The sequence below is a fragment of the Hirundo rustica genome, chromosome 29, assembly GCF_015227805.2.
Source record: "Hirundo rustica isolate bHirRus1 chromosome 29, bHirRus1.pri.v3, whole genome shotgun sequence".
Lineage (NCBI taxonomy): Eukaryota > Metazoa > Chordata > Aves > Passeriformes > Hirundinidae > Hirundo > Hirundo rustica.
This window is the reverse complement of record NC_053478.1, coordinates 663,079-679,838: the sequence shown is the minus strand read 5'-3', so window position 1 is coordinate 679,838 and position 16,760 is coordinate 663,079. Positions and strand designations below refer to the sequence as shown.

Below are 16,760 nucleotides of genomic sequence, written 5' to 3'. Positions count from 1 at the left end.
CACAGCGGGGGTCTGGGAAGAGAGGCAAAGCCCTCGGAAAAATACAGGATGGGTCCAGACAATGGCTCTCTCTCATATCATAAATTACACGGCAGCAACAAAAAGCGACGGATCCTGCCCTCTCCTCCGCTCCCACAGCCCGGGTGCTCGCTGGGCATCCCCAGGCTCGGGGACAGAGGCGGCACCGGGGGCTTCCGAAGGAGGGAGGTGGAGGCATTGCACCTCCCAGCCCAGAGCGTCCCCTTCACCCTTTCCCTGTCCCCTCAAAGCACATTTAATTTGCTCCACAGCTTTTCTGCTTTCTGCCTCCCCTGAGCGCCACCGCCTCAGCCCCACAGTGGCGTGTTGCACCACGACTGTGGTCCTTCAGCCAGCACTGACTGTGCCCAGGATCAGAGAGAAGCAGCTCCTGGTCCAGAAGCAGGACAGTTTCTCCTTCTACTCTTGAGAGGAAAGGCCCTTTCCCTCTCTTTTTCTTCTCCCTGGCTCAAGGCTGGAGCCATTATGCATCTAGAGCCAACACCAGCAAGGTCCCAGCTCAGCGTCTTCCAGGAGATGGTTGGAGCTGGAGCAGGCTGCACCGCAGCCATCCATGGACTCCCATGCAAAGCAGGAAATGGGATCCACCGAGCTCCAAGATGACCTCAGCCAGGAGATGGTCCCCATTAGCAGAAAGGATCCACCTTGCAGAGACAGAGGCAGGACAGGTGTGCAGGGCGTCACTTTGCACCCCCAGCTGCCAGGCAGTCTCAGGCTAAAAGAGGGGGGCTCAGGCTGCTCACCCCCACTCAGACACAGAGGGGCTCAAGCTCCACCTGAGTTTGTTGCTGATGTCCCTTAAACCTCTCCCTGCTTGGCCCAGCTCCCACCTACGCTTGGCAACTTTCCTTTACATAAATAGCCTCAATTTAGTGTAGATTTACATTTTCTGCCTAAGTGAGGACACTTTTTAAGTAGCCAGTGTGGCATCAGGACACTCCTGCTCTGGCTTTTTCACACCAGTGTAGCCATTCTGGCTGCAGGGGATTTGCCTTCCCTGCTCTGTCAGTAGAGTCAGGAGTGAAACGTCCACAGCCACAGACTGATTCCCGGTACCACGATGGTGCAGAGCATCTTCCTGTTCCTGGGAGAGAACTGAGTGAGCCACATGACTCTGAGTCCAAGCAATCACCCAAACACACCTCACCCAGTCTCTGTTCCTCTCACAGGTGAGGAGGCCACAAGGACCACGGCTTCTGGCTGCCTTGATTTCAAACCATGGAAGCAGCAAGTTATTGGGCAGCATAGAGGACTAAACCAGGCAGAGAGCACTGACATCACAACTCCAGGCCATGGAGCAGGGAAGAACTAGTTTTCTCTGGACATCCACTGGCTGGAGTAAAACTTGTGTGATGGTCCTGGCACTTTGTCACCACGGCCTGTGGCCAAAGGTGATGCCCCGGCTGCTTTGGAGCAAAGATCTGACCAAGGGTCCTACAGATGGAGAGAACTCTCAGGCAGAACAAGCACCTGAGATGCACGTGGGGGTCTGGCAAGTGTCTGCTGAGACCCCCCAGACAGGACCTCACCCCAGGGACCCTGCCCCAGCCCCCGGCCAAGGAATGCTCCAGCCCAAGAGCTGATTCCAGGGCAGACCTTCCCCTTGGCAGAGAGTTTGAAACCTCTCCTTGCTCAGCTGAACTCAAGGTGAGACAAGAGTCCTTGCTCACACTTAAAAATGCAAAAAAATGCCTTTGCACCAGGAATCCGCCTCTGCCCTGCCCAGTGCTTTGGTGGGTGCAGAGCCCAGCCCCAGGGTCAGGGGCAGCCCCTGCCCTGCTCCGTTCTGCAGGGCGCTGCAGCGAAACCTGCGGCACCGCTGCGTCGGGCCTGGGGAGGGGGAACCTCCTCCCGGGTACAATGACTGTCTATTCTGCTGATCACAAGCCTAATCCTCTTTGGTTTTTAATTGGCATTTGGGCTAAGCTGATTTAAACCTCTTCACCTTGTTGGGTCCCCCCTTCCCACTTTTCCCACTTCTTTCTTTTCTTTTTCTTTTTTCTTTTTTTTTTTTTTTCCCTTTTTTTTTTTTTTTCCCTTTTTTTTTACACCAAATAACAACGCTGCCATCACCAAGTCCTCTGCACAATGACAGCTTTGTGCAAGGGCGAGAGGAGAGGAAAGGGAAAGGGAGGGGGAGAAGGGAAATGTGCTGAACACACTCGGAAACAATGCCGAGTTTGTGATTCAGACTTGACCACTGGCAAAGGACCCGCTTCAGCTGCGCCTCGATAATAAACGCACTGTCCCTTCCTAACACCTCTCCCCCTGCCCATCACCTCCACCCCAGGCCAGCTGCCCACCGGTGTGGGCTCTACCTGCCATCCCCATGCCTCAAGGGGTGCAGCTTCCCCACGCCCCGGCGTGACCCACCACGGTGGTGGCACATCCCCAGGCTCACCAGTGAGCGGCCCACAGGGCGATGTGTGGTGGCACGATGGGGATGTCCTGGTGTCCTCGGCACCCTGGCGCTCCCTGAGCTGGTACTGCGTCCCCACGCCGAGGCCTGGTGCTGGTCAGCAGCTCTGGTCAGCAGCTCTGGTCAGCTGGTGTAAATCAGGGTCCACATCACGCTCCAGGCCAGGGTCTGCCATCAGGAGCAGGGAGAGGAGGAGGCTGAAGTGGATCAGCCATGGTGAGGGGCTTCTGCTGAGGGTCCCTCAAGACAAGGTCCTGCTGGCAGCTCCTCACAGTTCATGGCTTTTGGAGGGTGGGGTTTTCTATAACCCCCACCCCTGATTTATGTAATAATGAGCCAATCTGAGCTAAAACCAAACACAACAGAGACACATTTACTATCTGCTTTCCATTTAACAGGCAGCCCCCGCTCCCCAAAGAACTCCAAAGGAGCCCTTTGTTCCTGTGGATGAGACAGACACCTCTCCCAGGGCTTGGGCATTATGAGTTAACAAACCCACAAAAAAAGATGTTAAACACAGAAAAAAATCCAGATATTTGAGACTTTGGGCCCAGTGGTCAGCAAGGAAGATGCTGGTGACCACAGAAATTTTGGCTCCTCTTTTTCCCCACCACATGGTCACCATGAGCTCACAACTGCCCTGGAGACACTCAGCCCACCCCGGCAGCCCGATGGTGCCATACCCAGTGTAAGAGCTTAGGAAAAGCCTTTTTAAAAAAAAATCAGAATTTTTAAAAATCCACTTACCAGGATATTCCCAGTGAACTCTCATCGCACCAGGGCCAGAGACCTACAATTTTTCAGCCAGAAAACGAGCATCACACATAGGGTGAACCCACGTCCAGCCTGGCAAGAGAGAGAAAAGAGGATCGGAACTCGTTAAATGTCAGACCCGTGTTCCCTAGCTGGATTACACCAGGACAGGGAGATTCCAGCCACACTTCTGACACGAAACGGGAATGAGGAAGAGACAATTCATCTGGAAAACTCTCAGCATCTTTGAAACTGGGCTGGTTTGAGACTTGAGATGCCTCTGTGCGGCCTCAGCCTTGTAGGGAGCAAGAGGAGCCTGGATCTGCTCGGGGGCAATTTGAGCTGGGCTAAAGCTGTCATTGCACCCTTCCCTGTCCCTGCCAGCTGCGGTGCCAGCCAGCATCTCACTGCAGCTGTGAAGAAAAACCAACTCCAAGTACTCAGAAGCTACAAGCAGGACCAAAAGCTCTGAATCTTAATTCAAACAAACACCTTTATTGTTTGTTTTCTGTAGAGCTGTGTTCCCCAGGTCTCCAGCCCTGCCCAGGCCAGTGTGCTCCACCAAGGCCCAAAGCCAAACTCAAGCCCAGAGCACCCTGAGGCCTGAGAGATTTATCCTGGTGGCCATCCTGGGCTCTTCTCTGTGGCCAAGCACAGGGAGACCCTTCACCAGCAAGAGCCTCTTTGAGGGAAGAGTCTTGGGTCTGACAGGATGCACCCTGTGACTGCCACCCTCAATGCAGCAGGAACCAATGGCAAAGCTCCAGCACTGCTTGAAAATACCAAAACTGAGCAGCCCTGACCCTTTGGATGCTTTGGAGTATCCTTACGGTATTGTTTTATATTTTAATAATATATTAATATTCACTTTATGCACTTCCCATCTGTATAAATTCTGCCTCCAGCTATGGGTACTCACAGGCTACGCATGGATTTAGATACCTAGTGCAGAACTGACGTGGCTTAGCCGAGGAAGGGCCAGAGAAAGAACTCGTTCTCCTGTCCATTAGTCCTATAAATCATCTCTCCCACTATAGAAATCAGAGACAATCTGGTCTTGTGAAAATTCAGTGGTGCAAAGCCAGTGAGTGGCACTGGTAGGAGCAGAGCAGAAATGCCCCAACCCATCTTCTCTTTCCAGCTCGGCTGCTAACGCATTCCTGTGCCCATCCCAGGGAAAGAACCCAAAAAATAAGAAGGAAATAAAAAAAAAAAATCCCCCAGCACAGACTGAAGTTTATAAATAAAAGCAGTGAGAAATGGACTAAGTAGCTGCAGCTTAGCCCAAGAGCTAAGAGCCTTAGTGCATTTTTGCAAGTTTTAGGGAAGTATTTCCCATTCCTGACTAAGCACGTTTGGCAGGCAGAGTGGAGCACGTGGCCACGCACCCTTCACAGCTCCAGCTAAAGGGCTACAACGGCGACAGTCATCCCTTCCCCAACCTTTCCCACCTCACAGACCCCACCAGGGACCAGGCCAGAGCCAAGTCCAGCCACGTTCCCCACGGGACTGCCCCCAGCCAGGCGTGTCTGGGGCTTTGGCATCAGCCTGCAAGCAAAAAAGTGTGATTTATTTTTCTTCTAGGGATAATTTTTGAGTTGGTTTTAATCTGCTTTCAAAATTCCCGTCACACCAGGGTTAAACTCACTTAGCATATTTAGGCTTTTAAGTTTCCAGGTCTCATGGCAACAGAGGGATGGGGAGAAATTAAAAAGAACAACAAAAGCGGCCTCACGGAACACCAAGATTTTCACCTAAACCACAAACCTCTTGCAATGGGTCTTCAGATAAAACACGTCAATGTATTTCAACAGCTGTAGTAAATTTAATCACTCCCCACGCCACCAGCTGTGGGAAGAGATTTTTCCCCTCTCTCAGATTAACCTGAGCACAATAACTTTGTGCCCAGGGATCACCTGGACCAGGCGAAGTCTCTCATGCCTCAGCTCATCGCGCACAGGACGGAACGAAGTTACTCTTGTTTTGCATTGATTCTTTTCCCCTTTCCTAAACAGCCATGGAATGGCTTCAGCAACAGAAAAAAATGAGGCCATTGAATTTTTCTAGTCCAAAAGAAGGAGGAGGGGTAAAAAAAAAAAAAAAATTAAACAGCTGTTTCACTAATGTTATCACAGTACACAAAGAATGAAACGTCATCTAGAGCATCTAGGAAAAATTTCTGCAGCCAAGCCTCAAGGCCCACAACGTCCCTAGGAGATACGGAGGGTACTTTGAACAATAATTTAAAAAAAAAATGGTAAAAAAAAAAAAATTTGGTGCCATTTCCACATACAAAACCTGGAGACGAGATGAAAAGAGGTTGATTTTGGGGTGTGGGTTGGCTGGGGGGTTCCGCGGCTGCGACGCGACGGCGGGAAGAGGGAAATCCCAAACGCCCGTGGCGAGGCCGGGATGAGCCCCTCGAGGCCATAGGCCCCGTGACGAGGCCGCGGCGCCCGGAGCGCCTCCAGCGAGTCCGTCCCATCCGATGGAAGCTGCTGGAACGCTCCCGCCCGCGTGGCTGGGCCAGGGGAAGGGGAATCGGCCATTTTACACATCAGCTGCCTAAAATGGTGGCTCCCACTTTGCCTTCCCCCTCAGCACGCATGCACCCACGGGGAGGGGAGGGACAGGGCCGCAGCCCCCCGAACGCGACGGGAACGGGAGCCAAGATGGAATTAGAGGCAGAAATTAAAGGAGGGGAAGGGGGGGAAGAGGGAGAGGATGCGCCTCGCCTCGCCGCGGCCTAGCCGCCGATGGTTGGCTTTGTGCGTCCTCCGGAAGGGAGAGGCAGGAAGGCCTCGGGGAGGGGAAAAATGGGGGGAAAGAAGGGGAAGAAAAAGAGCATTTGGGTGAGGGTGGCGAGGGGCAGGGATGCGCGGGGGTGCGGGGGGGAAAAAAAAAATCTTCCCTTCTTTCTTCACCGACCCCCCTTTACCCTCCCCGCAATCCCGCTTTGACTTTTCCCACAGAAGTAGCCAACCTCCAAGAATGCAAATGACATTCATTATGCAAATGCATGCAAATCAGGTTTAACTATCGGAAGAAGGGCTCGGAATTTCTAATGGGTTAACTCTTTCCTGCGCGGCGCGGATAACAAGAGCCCTCGTGTCTTCCTTGGGGCTTTGTGCTTCCCCATCCATCGCGGGCACCCCGACCCGCACCCCTCCATGGGCACCGAGGTGGGGAGGGTGGAACAAAGCGTCAGCAAAATACCAACAACAACAATAAAAACCCTACTGGCGTGGGAGCGACTGCCCCTTCGTTAAACGTTCCGGCAGGAGACAAGACTAAGCAGGCTTAAGCGCGAAATTGGGGGGAAGAAATGGAAATGAAAATGGGAAAAGAAAACAAAGGGGTGGGGGGAGAAGAAAAAAGAAAAACAACAGCAGAAGGAAAAAAAAAATAAATGAAAGGAAAATGAAACATTAAAAAGGGAAATAAAACGGAAAATAAAGAAAAAGGAAAATTTAAAATAAATTGAAATTTTTTTTAAAAAATAAATAATTGGTAAGAAAATAAAGGAAAGGATAGAAAAGGAAGGGAAGGGAAAGAATAGAAGCAGGCCGCTCTTGGCAGAAGGTGAAACCCTCCGGTGGTGCAGCACTAAAGGGTCCTGGCAGCCACAAGGGTTTGGCTGCTCACATCAAACCCGCTCACCGGGCTGGCCTTGGAGCCCCTGGCTGCTCTTCTGCTGGGAGCAAAGTCAAAGAACGCACCAAGATTCCATTCTTCTTTTCTTTTCTTTTTTTTTTTTTTTTTTTTTTTTTTTTTTTTTCCCACCCCCAGTGTTTTCATTGAGGAAAAAAATTAAATTACAATTTCCCCCAGCGCTGGGTGAGCCCGTGGTCCTCCGAGGAGAGAGGAAGGGGGGAGCAGAGGGTGGCAGTGGTGGCACTGGGGCCCCAGTCCACATCCCAGCATCCTGGGATGCTCAGAGTGCATTTGAAACGTGCTTGGCTTCAGTGTGGGACCACTGCCCCGTTCCTCCAAACCTTTGTAAAAATCCTGCTTCCTGATCCCAGCCCAAAAGATGAGAAGGCCCCAGTGCTGGAACTGAAACAGGGAAATTCTGGGTAGTGACCTCGTGCTCACCGAATGTTGGGATTGTAGGAATTATGAATATTACAGTGGGCTGTAAAGTAAAAAAATAGATGCATGGCAGAATTCTAAATATTTTATAGCAATATTGTATTGATTCACAATAATAAAGCACTTTAGGATTATTGCTGTGTTTTGCTCAAGAATAATTCCTTATCTGTTCCAAAACCTCCTGAATTTTCGGGGTGTTTTTCTATACCTCCTTTTACATTTAATCTTTTTTCCCGAACTACTCCAAACCTCTTGTTATTTGAGCTGTAAGCTGTTATGTACAGCAGCAACAATCTGTGCAAGGACAAGAAATATTATTGGTTTAGAGTCAGTTTGCTGTGCTCTGAAATGCATAAACCCAGAACTGCTGGTCAGTTACAAAAAAATAAACCCTGGTTCCAGCATAGTAATGCCTCTGCAAAAGGAAAAATATATTTGAGGTGTGCGCTTTGGCAAATCCCTTTCCTTACTAAAAAAAACCCAAACAAAAAAACACACACACAAAAAAAAACCCAAAAAACAAAAAAAACCCAACAACAACAACAAAAACCCCAACCAACCAAAGCCAAACAAAATAAAAAACCCAAACCAACAAACAACAACAAAAACCACAATAAATAATATTTTTTTTTTTAAAAAGGCACCAGTAATTTGGGTTTCTTTATGTCTTCTGGCCTCCAGCTGATAAGTGCAGGAGCCTTACTCTGTTCCCTCATCTTGTTTTGACCCCAACTCCCAATTTCCAAGTTCTCACATCATTCCAAAACTGGAATTGGGTGATTTTTTTTTTTTTAATTTTTTAAAATCAGTGATTGGAAAGTATATTAAAAAAAAAAATTAAAAAAAAAAAAAAAAAAAAAAGGAAAAAGAAAAAAAAGCCAAGTTTGGTGCAGGAGGAGGGCTGGAGGATTCTGGTGGCTCCAGCTATGGCCACGAGCTGCTCATCACTAATGACCAATACACAACTGCGTTATCCTGGCACGGGGCTGACAGGACAAACCCCTCAGATGCTGCCTCACGAGCACCCAAACACACAGAAATTGTCATTTCCTGGGACAGTAATGAGTCAGGATTCATTAACAAATACCTGGTGTCGCGGGCATCCCCAGAACTGCGGCGGAACGGGCCTCGGGCTGCAGGACACAAAACCAAGGTTGGGTTTAGCACAATGTCGGTAAAGAGCGGTGCAGAAATTGCTGGATTTAAAAACTCCAAGTGGAGTCGTGCGAAAAGGTGTTTGGCTCCATCTTCAAATTGATTTTTTAAATTTTTTATAGTTTTTTTAATTATTTTTTTTAATTTAGAAGGCCTCCTGTTCATTCACTTCTCATCTTCACTTCCCCTCTCTATCAATTTTCACTGCTCGTGTCTACATCTGTTTCAAACCCATTCATTCTGATTTTCCCTCATCCTTGATGCACCTCTTTGGCCCTGGAAAACTGAAGACAACCAACTGCAGCCTTTGGGCACAGGGTGGGCAAAGAGGTATTTGCAGCTTCTACATCACCCCATTAAAAATGTAACTTTCAACACATTTTAATCCCTTGTCATTAGAAATCAATAATACACCCTGTGAGGGTTTACCCACACAGGGGATGGAATGGACCCTGGCAGCTTCCACAGCAATTTATTGTTGGAGGGACCTGAGAGATCTCTGGAATGAAGAAAGATGAGGGGGGGAGATGGGGTGAAGGGGGGAGAGAGAGGTTTGAGAAATGACAGTGGAAATATATTTATTGAAAATATATTATAGACAATAATTTCAAGTGGCTTCTCAACGAGATGCAGGGGCTGCACGTGAGAAATAAGCAACAGGAACAAAGTGACCCCATACAGTTACTTTCTTCCCCATTTCTCCCACCAGCCACTTAAAAAGCGGCTCTCCAGTCTTTGCCAGATGCCAAGAAGTTTTCTGCCTCAAAAGCCCCGTTTTCCTTCCAAACCCCGTGTTCCCTCCTTGTGAGAAGGGTGTTTTCCAGGCAAGACACCCAGCAGTAGGCTTTGCACGGCCACACCATGGGGAAAAGACAGGCTGGAGAAGGCCTTTGAATGAATCCAGCATCAGATGGTGAAAAATTAGCAAAGGCAGCAAGAAAATATCCCAGACACGTGGAAACACCGCGCTCTCGCGATGGGAACAAAAGTGCAGCAGACGATACCAACAGGGATGAGAGTCCAGGTGCCCCACACCGAACTTCCCAGTGGAAAAGAGCCTTTAAAGTCCCAAACTGCTCTGAAAAAGCCCCTTGGTTTTCCTACCAAGCAGGATGTTGGGTGTTTTAAAGGAAGGTGTGGGGCTGCATAGAAGGTAGAAGGATTCCTTCCTTTGTGCCCACTGGCGCTGTCAGGAGTCACTTGGGGACCACCTGGCACCAAGCAACAATTAAACCACTTTTAGGGAGAATCCCAACCTTTCATCACTCCTGTTAAGGCCAAGAGGAAAAGAGGAATTTCTCAGCAGTCACTTAAACGGTCTTGTGATAGCTCACGCTCATCACCTCTCAGGATGCAGTGGGATGTGAAAGCATCCTCGGACCACGGAACAATTTGGAATCATAGAGAAGATTTGGGGTTTGATTATCAGGCCTTAAAAAATGCAGGAGGCATAGGCTCTCGATACTGTTATTTTTGGAGGGCTTCCGATACTGTTATTTTTAGCCAGTTTTAGCTCCTCTCACCAAGCCCTTTTTTTACGGCCAGCTCACCAATCTTCCGGGGCCAGATCTTTTTTTTTTTTTTTTTCCTTGCAAGACTCAATTCTCCAGTGCCTGGGGCTGCCAGTAGTACCAAAAAAAAAATTAAAAAAAAAAAAAATCACCCCCCAAAAGCCTCTACACACAAACACAAAAAACTCCAATCCCACCACCTTTTTTTTTTTTTTTTCCTCCTAATTTTCCCAAAGAACTGGGAGGCGTGAGCACTCGAGAGTCAAATTTGCCCAGGACCCGCGTTCCCTAAGAAAGCAGGGCTCATTCGCCTTCCACAAACTCTGCAGTGGCAACAAAAGTCCCTTTCAAGCCCTTCCAGACGCAAGTCCTTCAGCTCAATTAGTCAGGCACACAGAGACACAAAAAAGCCTCCCATTCAGGCTAGTGGCTGGCTGTGGAGGACAAGGGCGAAGAAAGGATCTTTCTCCCACGCTTTCACTGGGTGTCATAACAAGCAGAAAGCCCTCTTACGGGGGGATTATTGGAGATAAGAGTCCGATGGAGGGGCTGGGGCAGGAGCTAGGGCTGAAGGAGGAGGGGAGGAGGGGATGGGCATGAGGTTGGAGGTTGCAGCTCCCAAGGTTGGGTGAGCGCGGCCGCTGATGGCATCACACTCCATCAGAAATGGGTTTTAAAAAAAAAAAAAAAAGAAAGAAAAGAAAAAAAATTACGATGTTCCCCCCCCAAGCCTGTACACACACACGCGCAGAATAATCCTGGTTCTCCATGGCAACCTGCTCCATGGCCATCCCTCGCACCAGAGGAGGGAGGCAGCTTGCTTTCACTCCTGCATCTCTGCCAGCTTGTCCCGATGCTGTCAGAGCCTCAGCCGAGCTGGGCAGAGGGGCCAGGCAGATTTCGTCTCCAAAAATCAGTGATTTTTCTTGAGCAAAGAGCTTAAGGAGGTTCACAGCCCCGTGGGAAAGCTCTACCTGCAGAAACCCAGCCAGCCCCACCGATGCTCCCGCACGTGGATGGGTTTCATGTTGAAGACATCTTTTTTTTCATGGAGAAGAATAATAAGAAGAAAAATACTCGTGCGTGTTTGTTCGTGGGGTTTGCTGTTCAAAGGCAAAACAAAGGGGAAGAAGGGAGAAAAATCTCCAGGGAGTGGAGTTTGTCTGCAAAACTGTGGGGCGGGGCAGTGGCCCACGGCCACCCATCCTCCGTGGTCCCTCTCCGGTCCAGCGTAGCATGCCAAGCCCTCCAACTTCCCCCCAGCCAGAGGGGTCAATTGCTGCACCTTCTGGCCAGGCCCCAGCAGGAAGAAAAGTCCTCTGAATACTGACAGTGCCCTGCAGGATCAATCAATGTCCCTGAGCGAGTTCCTACTTCCCTGGAACAAGCCGAGTTATACCGTTTATTCCCCGCCGCTTTTCCATTGACTCTACGTGTGGCTGTGGTGCCCCTCCGGATCTTTCCAAAAATACGATTCCTTTGCCACAAGCAGGGCCACAGAGACAAATTCAAAGCAAATGCCAAAAAAATTTGGCTTTTTCCCCTCCTGCCCAGACCCAAGCCCAATTGCTGCCACAGGGTTGTCCCCATTTCTCGGCACCGTCAAGGAGCAGGTGACAAGAACATCCAAGTTCAGCAACATTTTACAAGGATCAGGGAGGGAATATAAACTCTCCAGCTCAGGAAGGGAAAGCCAAGAAACTCTCTTGGAATACATTATCCCATAATTGTAGGGTTTCAAGCACTTTCCTCCTAAGCAGCTGGTGTCTGCTGATGCCAGAGGAAGGTTATTTGGCTCAGACACATTCCTGCCCGGTTCAGCCTGGGAATCCCTGAAACAATCCACTCTTATGAAATACTGAAAAAAGCCAAATATTTCACTCAACCAAAATAGCAGAAATCTGCTAAAAGATGGAGGGGGGAAAGATAGATAAAATAAAGCAGATTTCCTTAGGGACAACCTTTCTTCCTTCCCAAAGAGCATTCTGTGCCTCCAAATAGGTGAAGAGGATCTGAGGGACTCCCTTTCCCTTTCCCAGAGCTCACACACTGATCCAGAAAATCTTTTGTGGTCTTTTTTGGGGTTTTTGGGGGGTGGGTATGTGGGGGGTTTTTTTGTTGGTTTTGGTTTGGTTTGGTTATTTTGCAGGGGGAGGGGTTAGGGGGTTGGTTTTTGTTTTGTTTTGAATAAAATAAGAGCTCCCAGCAGGCAGGAACTTGCTGAAGGTCAAATTAAACCTGATTTACCTGCCTTGACCTAAACAATGCAAGGCTCCAAGATTAGCCAACAACCCCCTGGAGCCACACAGAGCTCGAAACCAGACCAAGTCCATCACCAATGAGTATCCAGTCTTTTTCATTCCCAGCGCTTATTAATCAGCACTTTTCTCCCCCTTCTGAGAGCCTGCATTTTCTCCCTATCCCACAACAAGCTCCACCTCATGCCCTCCACTTGCCTGTAAAAACGCATCGCACAAGACCAAGCAGTTAAAACCAGCGGATGCACCCAACATGGATGCTCCCTCCTCCTGCACCAGCATCCTGGCACTGCTCCTTTTGTCCCTGCTCTAGCAACATTAAAACCCCTGAACGTGGAATTACAATTATTTTTACACCTAGCCTGGCCTGTCTGAGTCAAAGCTCGAGCCAAGGCCGTCGATGCTGGGTGAGGATTACACAGCTTTAGCTGTACCCTTACAGATGCCAGGTCCGAGGCTGCTCTCAGCTGGAGCAGGATAAATCCTGGAGTTATACAGTGAGTGAGAGACCACTGATAACCAGAGACGGATTCAGCCAGGACTGTCGGTCCAAGCTCTCCTCATCAGCCTCCTCAATACAACGCAGACACCCTCCAGCCATAATCCCAGGATTCGGGACACCCCTCTCCGCAGGTGGCACGGGACTCCTGAAACAAAATTTCCCGTCTCTTTTCCTGCAGAACTACCCAGGGCAGTCACAGCCCTGCCGGCTGCAGATCCTGCCCGCGTTCGGCGGCCGCCACCCCGAACCCAGCTCCTACAGCGAGAGGCGGCGAGCGGAGAGGTGTCGGGGCTCACGCCTCCCTTTCTATATCTGTCCCCGAAAATCCGGCCGGGAAAGCCGGAATGCGGCCCCGGGACTATATTTAGCTCACGCTGGCAGCGCTGTGACACGAGTTTGGGCCAGCAAAACCTCCCTCGGCCGCGGAGAGCGGAGCTGCCAGCGCGGGCGGCGAGAACCGCGGCTCCGCTTTCACATCCAATCACCCCGGCTGCATCTGAGCGACCTGCCCGCTGGCGCCCGTCCCCTCCCAGCAGCCTGAAGACCACAGAGCTCATCATTTTCCTTCTAGCTGTACCCCCCCTCGGGGCTCTGCCACCAGCATCCCCCGGGCAGGGTGCGGGAGAGCCGCCCGGCCCCGTTTGCTGGGCACCCAGCGCCGCGTTTGCACCCTGGGCGGGGTAATTCCAGAAATCCCCTCTCCTGCCATACGGAGCTCGGCACTGGCCACGCCAAAACCACCCCAGGGTGCTGCAGAGCACCTTGCCAAGCGCCGTGCGTGGGTGGCCAGACCCCATGGGCAAAGCCACGGTGGGGACAAGGACAGCGTGGTCCTGCCCTCGCCCCTTCTCCGGTCTGTGCCCCGACACGGGGCCAGCGGGGCCCAGAGCCCAGACGGTTAATTCCGAGCATCACCCCAGCCTCCATTCCCACACACCCGCCACTCGCTGAAATTAAAGCGGGGCCTGATCTGATTCCTATGGCGGCTTAGCGCGCCCACTCAGCCGGTTTATCATAATCCCGACATAAAAATCGCTCCCTTGAAAACGCTCAGAGGTTTGAAGCCCTGATTGTTTGCAGAGGAAAGACTCTGTTCTCAGCACAAAGATGTGCTCCCCTCTCAGCCCCAGCCCGGCAGCTGGAGGCTTCAATCAGCATTTCTGACCCCGCAGGTACCCGTGGCAGGAGCCCTGGAGCTTTCCTTGGCACAGAGAACCCCCAAACCCAGCTCCACCAGCTGGGCCACGCCGCACTGCAAAATGAACAGAGCTTTGAGGACTGGTGTTTGGACCAAGTCAAGCATCTCTAAAAACCATTCCCTCTCCCTCCAAATCTGGCTGCAATTGCTCGTGGGAAGGAATTGTACCTATGTATTTCGAAACGAAACGGATCCACGCCAATTTCTATCATGTTGGTGTGAGTTCTTTGTGGTGGCACCGCAGTGCTGTTCCACACCTGCCCAACCCAGGCTGCATGGGACTGTGCCGGGAGGACAAGAGATACTTCACGTCCTAGGGAGACCTCGGAGGGTTTGAGCCATCAGGGCCTCCTTTTGTTTTCAGTTTAAAACTGTAAAAGGCTAGCAAAAAATTCCCTCAACGGGGAAACGTCTGTTTCCCTCAAACACCACCAAATACAGGATTTTTTAAAATACGTTTTTTAGCCACATTTCATTATTCGGGGCTGAGAATTTTCAAATATGAAATGTAAAAAAATATACATGTTTTATCCACCACAAAGTTAAAGTTCATATCCATGGGCAGTACCCACCAGCACAAGTATTTCTGCCCTTTTGCCAGACCCCAGACCCGCAGCGCGTCGCTCGTACAACGAGAGCGGTGCAAAAGGGGCTTCGGCCTCAGCGACAAACCGCCCTGCTGCATTTCTGCACCGCCAACACAAGCCTTAAAGACAGGAGCTAATGAGGACCTACTGAATGAAATTAATAATTTTCAACGATTATATTTGTATAAGATCGTTCTCTTCAACGCGTCGCTGAATCATGGAAAAATTAGTATTGCGTTTTCTCCATTTTTTTTTGCGTTTGCTCCCTTTTTTTTTTTTCTCCTCCGACTCCAAACTGCTGCTAAGCAGGAGAACGATGTGGAGAGCTGATACCTCGCTCCCAAACATGCGAGTGTGTCTGCTATTAATGTCTCCAGCAGTTATGTGGCCAGAAGGGAGAACGGAGTAGACAGTGCTGAGTGTTAACCAGTCAAATCATAGTGTCCAAGAAAGCTTAAATGGCCACATGTAAACTGCAATTTGGATCAATGTCATGCAAAGGCGCAGGGCTTACTGCTAGTGCACTACGGGAGTAAATCAGGGAGAAAGGGAGGAAAAAATTAAAAATAAGCTCTTTGCAAGACTATTCCAAAGGCCTTGGAGAGACCCCAGCTCGCAGTCACACGGACACTCCTGCCACTGGAGACCATTACCCCCCACAACAAAAACTTAAGTTAAAAAGAAATTCCACCCGGCCGAAGAGTGACGAGCTCCGAGAGCACCCACAGACCCCGAGGACTGCAGCAAAGCTTGTGGCACCAGGAACCCCAAGGAACCCATCCAACGGCTGAGGGGCAATGAGTGGGGTGGAACTGGTTCCCACTTCCCTCCAGGCTGGGAGCACAAAGGGATGAGTGATGAACACGGAGGGGTTTTAGCCCCATGGTGTCACCATGTCCCTGAGTGGTGGTGGGGGTCACAAGCATTTTAAAGGGAGAATTTTGCAGCTGGGAATGAGGTGCAAACGCTGCAGAGAGCCAGCTTGGGCCTGGGTGGGCTTTAAAACCCACCCTCTCCATCACCAACCAGCACAGGCACCTACTGCCCCTGGCTCCGGGCCCTCCACACATGATTTGCTAAATTCTTGGATGAGTTTTGTCCTTGTCCCACTTTACATCCCCCCACTCCTGCTCATGCCTTTGTTATAGCCAAGAAGTGACACCATCCAAATCAGCCTATGGCAGCGCCGCACAGCCCGGGATTGGTCACCCAGGAGCACCAAAAGATGCTCACAAAGCACCACTCCCAGCCCCTGATTGGAGAAAAGGCGCTTTCCCCCCTCCTCGAGCAAAGCCACCGGCCAATGGCGGGTGGCACATGGCAGCTTCCCGGTGCTCACCCGCAGTGAGAGCCCCTCGACCCCCTGGGGAGCCGCCGCACCCCTTCACACCTGGACTTTGGGCCACCGCTCGGTGCCGACATCAGCCCACAGACACATCCTGCTCCTCCAGCCCGGCTGGAGTGACAACAACCCAGCTGGACCAGCAAGAGCCAGGGAAGGAGGAACGAGGAGAGCTCCACCGGAGAGCTTTGTCCCTGCTTCGTCACCAAAGCCAAGGGTGTCCAGCTTCATCCTGCGAGATGCTCAGGGTGTGAGCATCCATGGAGGATGTCTCCCCTTCCTTGGAGGGTGGACCAAAGCTCTTGGAGCCGGTTCCCCGTTGCCCTGTCCTTGCAATGTCCCTCTCCGACTGGGGACAAACCTCCTGGCCAGGAGAGCAGCGCTTCACTCCCCCCTGGGAGGAGAAGCAGGACAGCAACAGAGAACAGGGAATCCGATAAGAGCTTGCAAAAACTTCCCTACATCGCTGTCACTGTCAACACGGGCTGCGGAACAGCGCCAGGAACAATGGCAGCACCCAGGAGAACCTCAGCGGGGAGACGGAAGAAGGTTTTCCCCAAGCAGCTCATCGCAGAACTCCCAGTTAGCACATGTACTAAATTATTCTGAATTGCAGGGCCATGGGTGAGAGGGAATAATACCTTGTTTATTCATTTCAAGCAATCATACCAGCAGGATAAATTTTTCACGTCGCACCCAGCACTACAGCCCTTCCCTGAACGAAGGGCAGGGGACAGTTCCTCCTGCCCTTTGGGGTTTTTTTAAAGATCCCAATGAGCACGTGAGCGAAACGAGCGGGTCCAGCACAGGTCAAAAGTCAGCTCATCTCTACATCTCTCACAAGAGGGTTTTCATAAAGCCACAAAGCTATAATTGCTCCTTTCCAAAATTAGTTCAGGTGCCA

General features: G+C 50.7%; 1 long non-coding RNA gene across 2 annotated transcripts in view; it reads right to left on the bottom strand.

The window, feature by feature from the left end:
- Nucleotides 1-16,760, bottom strand: part of LOC120764349 (uncharacterized) — a 29,097-nt gene that overhangs the window by 5,600 nt on the left and 6,737 nt on the right. For both annotated transcript variants that reach the window (XR_009208557.1, XR_005704208.2), the window contains 3 exons: nt 8,391-8,436; nt 3,206-3,304; nt 2,441-2,804 (listed from right to left, as the gene is read on the bottom strand). This is a non-coding gene — a long non-coding RNA (uncharacterized LOC120764349). The remainder of the gene's footprint in view (nt 1-2,440; nt 2,805-3,205; nt 3,305-8,390; nt 8,437-16,760) is intronic.